General features: G+C 41.0%; 2 non-coding genes across 2 annotated transcripts; both read left to right on the top strand.

The window, feature by feature from the left end:
• Positions 1–4,191: 4,191 nt before the first annotated feature.
• On the top strand, positions 4,192–4,265 carry trnan-guu. The gene has a single exon. It is a non-coding gene; the product is annotated as a tRNA-Asn (tRNA).
• Positions 4,266–4,305: 40 nt separating this feature from the next.
• Positions 4,306–4,379, top strand: trnan-guu. Its single transcript has one exon. It is a non-coding gene; the product is annotated as a tRNA-Asn (tRNA).
• Positions 4,380–8,997: the final 4,618 nt, after the last annotated feature.

The following is an 8,997-nucleotide window of genomic DNA, read 5'->3' as shown; positions in this document are numbered from 1 at the left end:
GGAGAATCGACGTTTCGGGCATTAGCCCTTCTTCAGGAATCTGGGGAATTTGTTACCCAGGTGTCTCCAACTCTTGCCCTTCTTGATGGTAGGGGTCATGGACTTGGAGGGTGACATTGAAGGAGTCCTGGTGAATTGCTCCAGTACATCCTGTTGATTGTATGCACTGCTGTCACTGTGCATTGGTGATGAAGGGAGTGAAAGTTTAAATTAATGGATTGAGTGCCAAATGAGTACACACATTTGCCTTGGATATTATTGAGCTTCTTGAGAGGTGTTGGAGCTGCAGTTATCCAGGCAAGTGGAGAGTATTCCATTATACTCATGCTTTGTGTCTTTCAGATGGAAGACATGCTTTGGGGAGTCAGGAGGTGAGTTACTCATCACAAAATTCCTCGTCTCTGATCTTCTTGTTGCCCTAGTATTCATATGGATGGTCCACTTCAGTTTCTGGTCAATGGTAACTTCCAGGATGTTGATGGTGGGTTATTCAGTGATGGCAATATCATTGAATGTCAAGGGCAAAAGGTTAGATTCTCTCTTATTGGAGATAGTTATTGCCTGGCATATGTGGGCACAAATGTTACTTGACATGCATTCATTCAAATGTGAATGTTGTTTAGATCTTACTGAAGCAGTCCACGTCTGCATACATATCTGAGAAATCATGAATGTTGCTGAATACTGTGTAAACACTAACAAACATGCCCACTTCTGAAGTTATGAATGAAGCAGCTGAAAATGGTTGGACCTTGGCACTACCCTGAGGAACTTCTGCAGCAATGCTCTGGTGCTGAAATGAATGAACCATCATGCTCACACATTTTCCTTTGACTTCAACCATGGTGAGGTTTTTTTTCCTCTTATTCCCATTCACTTCATTTTTGCTCTGGCTTCTCCTGCACACATTCAACATAAAAGATGACTGTCAACTCATTTCTGGAATTTAGTCCTTTTATCTATATTTGTACCAAGATTGTAATGAGATCTGGAGTCAATTACTCTTGGCAGAACCCAAAATGAGCATCAGTGAACAGATTATTCATGATACTTACCACCACCTTGTTGGTGGTTGACAATGGACTGATGAGGCGATCTTTGTAATAACTGGCTTTGTTCTATATTTTGTCCGACATGAAAGCTAAAAAATTCAAGACTGATGCTTCAGTGATGAACTGAAGGAATGCTGGACTGCGAGTGGAAACACTTGGATGGGTCCTTTTCAGTATTGTTCATGCTGACTTTTGATCTACCTCATTGAAACTACTTGAAAGACGTATATAGACATGCCCTGCTGACCATGGAGAATAATTTGGTTATAAGTAGTTTACTTAAGAGATAAAAGAGGAATAACAATTACAAAAAAAATGTATTTCGAGAGGATATATTATTGAACATTTTTGCCGCTAACCTCTAAGCGACCCAAAAACTCTTCCTATTTCACATCTACAAAATCTTTGCATGTTTTATATATTTGAACTTATTATATATAGTATGATTAAATTTTGAACTTTGTCAGTTTTCTTTTAGTAAGGTTCTCTGCCATCTCTGACTTCTATGAGGGTCTACTATATTTCTCAGGCTGGATGTATCTGTTGTGTCCTGGTATGGGGCAGGAATGCACAAAGGGATCTGTAAAATCCAAAAGCAAATGACTCATCCTCCTTTGTGTTGATTGCCTGTAGCAGCTCCCACTCACTTGACAGATACAATGAAGATGACAGAAACAACTAATATTGATTACTGGGTTGCCAAATGCTTATATCTTCACTTAATGGTCTTTGCAAATGCATCAACATAGATCCTATCAATTTGATTTTATCCATATCCTGAATGTGCCTGGAATACTTACCAAATATCTTCAATACTCACTGGAAGTCCACTCTGGTACTGTTGGAAATTCATTTTTGATTTGCAGCTTTAATATATTCGTGAGTTATGTTTCTCCATGTGTCCAACCTGCATCAAAGGGATGAGATGTATATAAATCAGGCTGTTAGTAATCATTCTTTTCTCCTTGGGCTACTGTGAGACTGGTTGTCTTTCTCACATAAAAGCTTTTTACTTCATAAATATGTGGTCCAACATCACACGGATTATTACATCCCCTGGAGTTTTGAGATGCATTTAGAGTACAATGGAGAAATCAAATATTCTTTTATAAGATTCAGTAGTAACATCCTGCATTTGTATTACATCATGACAATAGTAAATTGGCATAGGCTACTTCACAGAAGGGAGAGAAGGAAAATTTAATAGCAGCAAGCCAAAGAAAGAAACACTAGGAAAGGTGATTGAAAGTATAATCAAAAGAATAAAGTTCTAAGGAGTGTCTTATATGAGGATAAAGGGACAGAGAAGTGTATGGAGCTAATCCCAGCACTTACAGCTGAGATGGTTGAATGAAAAGCTGCTAACAGTGAGGCAAAGGACATAATAAATGCACAAAAAGCCAGAGTTGGAGGTGTACTGAGGTTTCAGTAGAGGAGGGCTAGAAGTTACGTGAGAAGGAAGGGGTAAGGAGGGCCAAGTTGAACACATGATGAGAATTTAAAAACCTATGCATTTCTAAGATTTGGGATTTAGGCCCCAGTTTTCTAAAAATAGACAGTTAGCTATTCATAAATAATTTTAAGTTAGTTTACTAATTCCCTTAAGACATGTCAATTTAGATATAGAACATCTAAATAGTCACGTAAAGTCCACAACTGTGACCATTAAGTGTGATTCACACATATCACTCATGCCATACACCTTTCTGTCCCTCTATCCTCATTTAAGACACTCCTTAAAAATTATCTCTTGATGTTGATGTTGTGTTGATCTCAATAAGTTACGAAGGCAACATCCTGCTCTGTATCTGGACTGTTAGAGAACATTCCCACTCTTCTTCTTTCTGAATCCATTTTCCAGTCAAAGAAAAAACTTCAAAAAGGCTAACGGAATGCTGGTCTTTATATCATAAGACTAGAATACAAGGATGCAGAAGTTATGCTGCAGTTATACAAAACCCTGGTTCGACCCCACTTGGAATACTGTGAGCAGTACTGGGCACCACACATTAGGAAGGCTATATTGGCAAATGTTGATTCATAAGAATGACATGTGGAATTCAGGGGTTAAGTTATGCGGAGAGTTAATTCAAACTAGGCCTGTTTGCTCTGGAATTTTAAAGATTAAGGGATGATCTGATCAAACCCCTCAAAATATTAACAGATAAAGTGGATAAAGATAAAATATTTCCATTGTTTGGAGATTCTAGAGCTAGGAGGCATAGAAAAAAAATTACAGCCAGACCATTCAAAAGAGATGTTAGAATGCACTTCTACACATAAAGTTGGGAAATCTTTTCCAAACAGCAGCTGATACTCGGTTAGTTGTTAATTTTAAATCTGAGATAGATAGACATTTTTTTTGTTAAGCAAAGGTATTAAAGGATATAGGCCAAAGGGAGGTATATGGAGTTAGGCCACAGATCAACCATGATTTCACTGAATGGTGAAGCAGGCTCGAGGGACTGAATGGCCGACTCCTGTTCCTATAATCCTCTATTCCTTTCTGAAGAGCACTGTTACCTGAAGAGAGACCTCCCTAACAAGTACATGTTAATACACCAATCACCCATGTAATGAAAACAAGTCAGGTAGCCAAATGCCAAGATAGTCATCTCACTCTAAGCCCATCTCCGCAGCTTGGGGTCAGATTATGCAAAGCTTGGAACATCATCCAGCTGTTTCTGAACACATAGAAGATAAGGAGCTGCATAAGATGAGAGAAAATAATAGAGAGAGTAGTAGAAATAATTGTAGTGGTACAATGGTAGAAAGGAGAGTGATAAAATGAATGCGGTATCAGCTAATTTCATAACTTCTTTACCATAAGGAAAACACCAGTTTGTCAATTAGCCCAATTACTTACACATTGGTAGCCTGCAAATCCTTTAAGGTAGCAATCAGAGTGGCGCTGAATAAATAGGACTTCGTGTGAGTTAAGACACTGATTATAGAGTTTTGGATGAGCTTATGTTTGTGGGAGCTGGGAAGCTGGTCAAATTGGCATGGAATAATTGAATCTGAGGCACTGTTCAGGCTTTCAGAAGCAAATAGGCTGAGGATTAGACAGAAATTTGTGAAACTGCAAAGATGAAAGAGATTGTGGCTCCATTGGTAACACTCTGCCTCTTCTCGACCTGTCTCTGTGGCGCAATTGGTTAGCGCGTTCGGTTGTTAACTGAAAGGTTGGTGGTTCAAGACCACCCAGGGACGGAGAGTTCGTTGTTCTCACTCCTACTGCTTTCTTAGACTTGTCTCTGTGGCGCAATTGGTTAGCGCGTTTGGCTGTTAACTGAAAGGTTGGTGGTTCAAGACCACCCAGGGACGGAGAGTTTGTTGTTCTCGTTCCCTCTGAATGAGAAGGTAGTGTGCTCAAGTCTGGTTTCAGGACTTGATAGCAAGAATTAAGGTTGACATTCTAGTTCAGAACTGAGTATGCTGTATATTTGGAAGTGCTGTCTTTCAGATGAGACGCTAAACTGAGGTCCCATCTTCTCACTCTGATGAACATAAAAGATTTTGTTGCACTATTTCAAAGAAGACCAGGGGAGTTAGTGCTGACCAATATTCATCTCTCAAATCAACGTGACAAAAGCGAGCACCTTGACATGACCAAATTACTGTTTGTGGAATCTGAGAAAGTAAGTTAAAAACTAAGACAGTGGCATACCTTTAAGTCAATATTTTGTAACTCTCAGCAGAAATTTATCACAGTGAGAAAGAAATATTCTTTGATAAGGATGCACCATCAATGAGTAAAAAGCAAATTAAGAATAACATAAAATTGAAAGAAGCTTTAAACAAATCTGCAAAGATGTTAGCTTGGTCAGTAGTTTGAACAGAATTTAACAATCAGTAAATAATGACTCAAAATCTATTAAAGAGGGAGAAAACAGAATATGAGAGAAAGCAAACCAATACTATAGAAATTAGAATTCCTATGAATACTGAAATAGGAAAAGAAAAATTAAGGCTAGAATTGGCTACCTAGACTGTGAGTCTTGGGAATTGATAATTAAAAGCAAAGAAATAGCAGTGATTGAACATGTAATGTGTCCCTGTCTTCACTGTAGAATACTTAGAAAAATTCTCAAAGACACTTGAAAATCAAGAGGTGAAAGAGACTGCCTCTACCCTGGTGATCCTATCGGAGAAATACCAGATGTGAACATTGCCTCGTTCCGAGTACCAGATAGCCAGCATCTTAGGATCTTAAACAAAGAGAGTGCAGAGAATGGAAGAATGGCCAGCTGAGTAAAAAGAAGGTCAATGTCCTTCGCCACTCCATCAGCCTAATTGCCACTATCTTCCCTCCAAAGCCTCACACACAGGCTATCTCTTCTATTGTAACCACCTCCCACCAAGGTGCATGTTCCCCTACTCCAACTATTGCCTGCAACATCTTCCCTCACTTGCTCCCAGCCACCTAAAACCCACGAGCACTAACTCTCTGCTGTCTACTAACTCAGTTGGACCACCTTCATCAGAACTGGTGAAGAGTAACCGGACTCGAAGTGTGAATTCAACTTTCTCCCCACAGATGCTGCTAGACCTGCTGAGTGTCTCCAGCAGTTTCTGTTTTTGTTTCCGATCTCCAGCATCCATGTTTCTTTGTTTTATCCTTTCTTGATTTGTTTTGAAATGAAGACCATATCAGATATTTTTCTGCAAGGTTACTGGGAGGATTTCCACAGACTCAGGAAAGATGGTATTGCTAAAGCATTGGAGTATACAAACCTCTGCACAGCATCGAGATAGCAATCCATGGCAGGAATCTGATAACACAGAGGTCATTGAGGGGGGAAGGGGAATAAAGCAAATTCATAATGAGGTAGAGCTAGGTGGAATATCATTCAGTTGATGGGTCTACTTTGCATTTGTACTCTTTCCATGATTTAATTGAATTTGGATTTTGCATGGGAGCTTCATTGCTGTTCCAATTTTGCAGGAGATTCATTGATTGGGAAATACAATTCTTCCTGGCTTTTGGCCAATTTGCAATTAAAAGATTGAAAATGGCACTATGAAAATTCTAATAGGCACTACCAGCCTGAGTAAATTACAGTTTTTAACTGGTTGGACAGAGTAGACAACCAGTTTTTTAGGCAGATTAGATAATGCTATGACTATGAGGTTTATAAAAGTATTATATTTGAGGAACATAACTTTAAATTGAGGCAGAATAAAGCACATCATATGACTTGCTCTGAGTCTGCATTCCAATAAGCATTATTACTTTGATCATTAGAGATTCAGTCATTTGACAGTCATTTGAAATTACTACTTGATGCGGGAATACGAAAGTTCATTGGAGGCTGGAAGCATATGTGGATGAGGAGAAAGTGAGGACTGCTGATGCTGAAGACTCAAAATTGAAAAAGGTGGTGCTGGAAAAGCACAGCAGGTCAGGCAGCACCTGAGAAGCAGGAGAGTCGACATTTTGAGCATAAGCCCTTCATCAAGAATGAAGGATGAGAGATAAATAGGGGAGTGGAGTTGTGACTGGGGGAAGGTAGGTGGGGAGATGATAGGTGGATGCAGGTGTAGACTGTTTGCTAATTCACGGGAGGAAATGATGTGTGTGACATCTAAAAAGGTGTTCCTCTATGTATTTTAAAGTATAATCAATAACAATAAAAAAAAATTGTGTAGTCAGTAGAGCATTCAGTCATTTGTTATACTAAACATTTTAAAACGTGAAATATTTTTTGTATCATTCTTACAGCCATCAATTAGAAAATTTACAACTTTTTAAAACTTCCTTAAAATTTATGTCTCTATGGAGATTATAACACTTTTCAATATAATTTCCAGTTTGCACCTTGTCAGAAATGGGTTCATTTTGTTGAGCACTATTTGAAATTACACTGCATACATAGTCACATGTTTCATGGGTCAGGGAGCAAGATCTCATGGTGGTGGTGGTCAATGCTCACCAACAGGAGTAGATATTTTCATTGGATATGAGATAAACTTATCTCGGGTGAGACCAAACAATAATAGATCTGTCATACAAACATACAACATGAAGCTGACAGCTGAACGTGGCCAGATAACTAACAGTTTTAGTTTTCCCATTTTACAGCATTTAGAATTCCTTTGAATATTAATTGCAAGAACGAATGTGCTATTGTACGTAGCATGGATAAAAGTACAAGACAAGTATCTTTGGGGTTTATGTATCACAAAATCTTCTTAGTTTAGTTTTCAGCTTGTAAGACTCATTCCATTTTGGTGAGGTTGAGATATTGTGAAATTGTTGAAACTTTATTGCTGGAACAGCACAGCAGGTCAGGCAGCATCCAGGGAACAGGAGATTCGACGTTTCAGGCACAGGCCCTTCTTCAGGAATGAGCAGAGAGTGTTCAGCAGGAGAAGATAAAAGGTAGGGAGGAGGGACTTGGAGGAGGGGCGTTGGAAATGTGATAGGTGGAAAGAGGTCAAGGTGAGGGTGATAGGTCGGAGTAGGATGGAGGCGGAGAGGTCAAGAAGAAGACTGCAGGTCAGGAAGGCGGTGCCGGGCTGGAGGGATCCGGCTGAGACAATGTGGGGGGAGGGGGGATGAAGAAACTGGTGAAGTCCATGTTCATCCCCTGTGGTTGGAGGGTTCCCAGTCGGAAGATAAGACGCTCCTCCTCCGACCGTCGGGTTGTTGTGGTTTGGCGGTGGATGAGTCCAATGACCTGCATATCCTCGGTGGAGTGGGAGGGGGAGTTGAAATGCTGTGCCACAGGTTGGTTGGGTTGGTTCGTCCGGGTGGCCCAGAGGTGCTCTCTGAATCGCTCCGCAAGTAGGCGGCCTGTCTCCCCAATATAGAGGAGGCCACACCGGCTGCAGCGGATGCAGTAGATGATGTGGGTGGAGGTGCAGGTGAATCTGTGGCGGATATGGAAGTTTCCTTTGGGGCTTTGGAGAGAAGTGAGGGGGGAGGTGTGGGCGCAAGTGTTGCACCTCCTGCGGTTGCAAGGGAAGGTGCCGGGAGTGGTGGTTGGGTCGGTGGGGGGTGTGGATCTGACAAGGGAGTCGCGGAGGGAGTGGTCTCTACGGAAAGCTGATAGGGGAGGGGAGGGAAATATATCCTTGGTGCTGGGGTCTGTTTGGAGGTGGCGGAAGTGACGGCGGATGATGCGCTGTACATGGAGATTGGTGGGGTGGTAGGTGAGGACCAGTGGGGTTCTGTCCTGGTGGCGGTTGGAGGGGCGGGGCTCAAGGGCGGAGGAGCGGGAAGTGGAGGAGATGCGGTGGAGGGCACCGTCGACCACGTCGGGGGGGAAATTGCGGTCCTTGAAGAAGGAGGCCATCTGTGTTGTATGTATTTTGTGAAATTGTCAAAGTGTCAGCAACTACTGGTATAAACAAGCCAAAATAACTGAAAAATTGATTTCTGGATCATAATAAAAATTAATTTTCTACTCTGTCATTTTTATGCTGTCATACAAAACACTATCCACTAATTCAATACAAATATTAGAGAAATCCTGTGTTTCACCATAGAAGTACTTAGTTTATCAGTGAGTGCCATCTCCTGGACTTTAAAAAGCATTGCATATATTTGGAAATTCTATGCTTTTCCAGAATTATGTTTCAGCTGACTGGAAAACCATTGTGAAGATATTATGTCATTAAGATATATATTTTGTCGGTTTCTTTTAATGAAGAAAGTTGAGACAGAGGTGAGGAGCAGTCAGCTCAAAGCCAACAGAATAAACAGCTTGTGAGGCTACATGGTGGGTGGCACAGTGGCTAGCACTGCTACTTCACTGCACCAGGGTCCCAGGTTCACTTCTAGCCTCTGGTGATTGTCTATGTGGAGTTTGCACATTCTCTGCCCAGGTTCCCTCCTATACTCCAAAGATATACAGGTCAGGTGATTTTGCCATGCTAAATTGCCCTGGTGGGTTACTCTTCAGAGGGTGGGGTGGACTTGTTGGGTTTTTTTAAGTTG

The sequence above is a fragment of the Chiloscyllium plagiosum genome, chromosome 9 (genome assembly GCF_004010195.1).
Source record: "Chiloscyllium plagiosum isolate BGI_BamShark_2017 chromosome 9, ASM401019v2, whole genome shotgun sequence".
NCBI lineage: Eukaryota > Metazoa > Chordata > Chondrichthyes > Orectolobiformes > Hemiscylliidae > Chiloscyllium > Chiloscyllium plagiosum.
The sequence above is the reverse complement of the archived record's forward strand: the minus strand, read 5'-3'. Positions and strand labels throughout refer to the sequence as shown.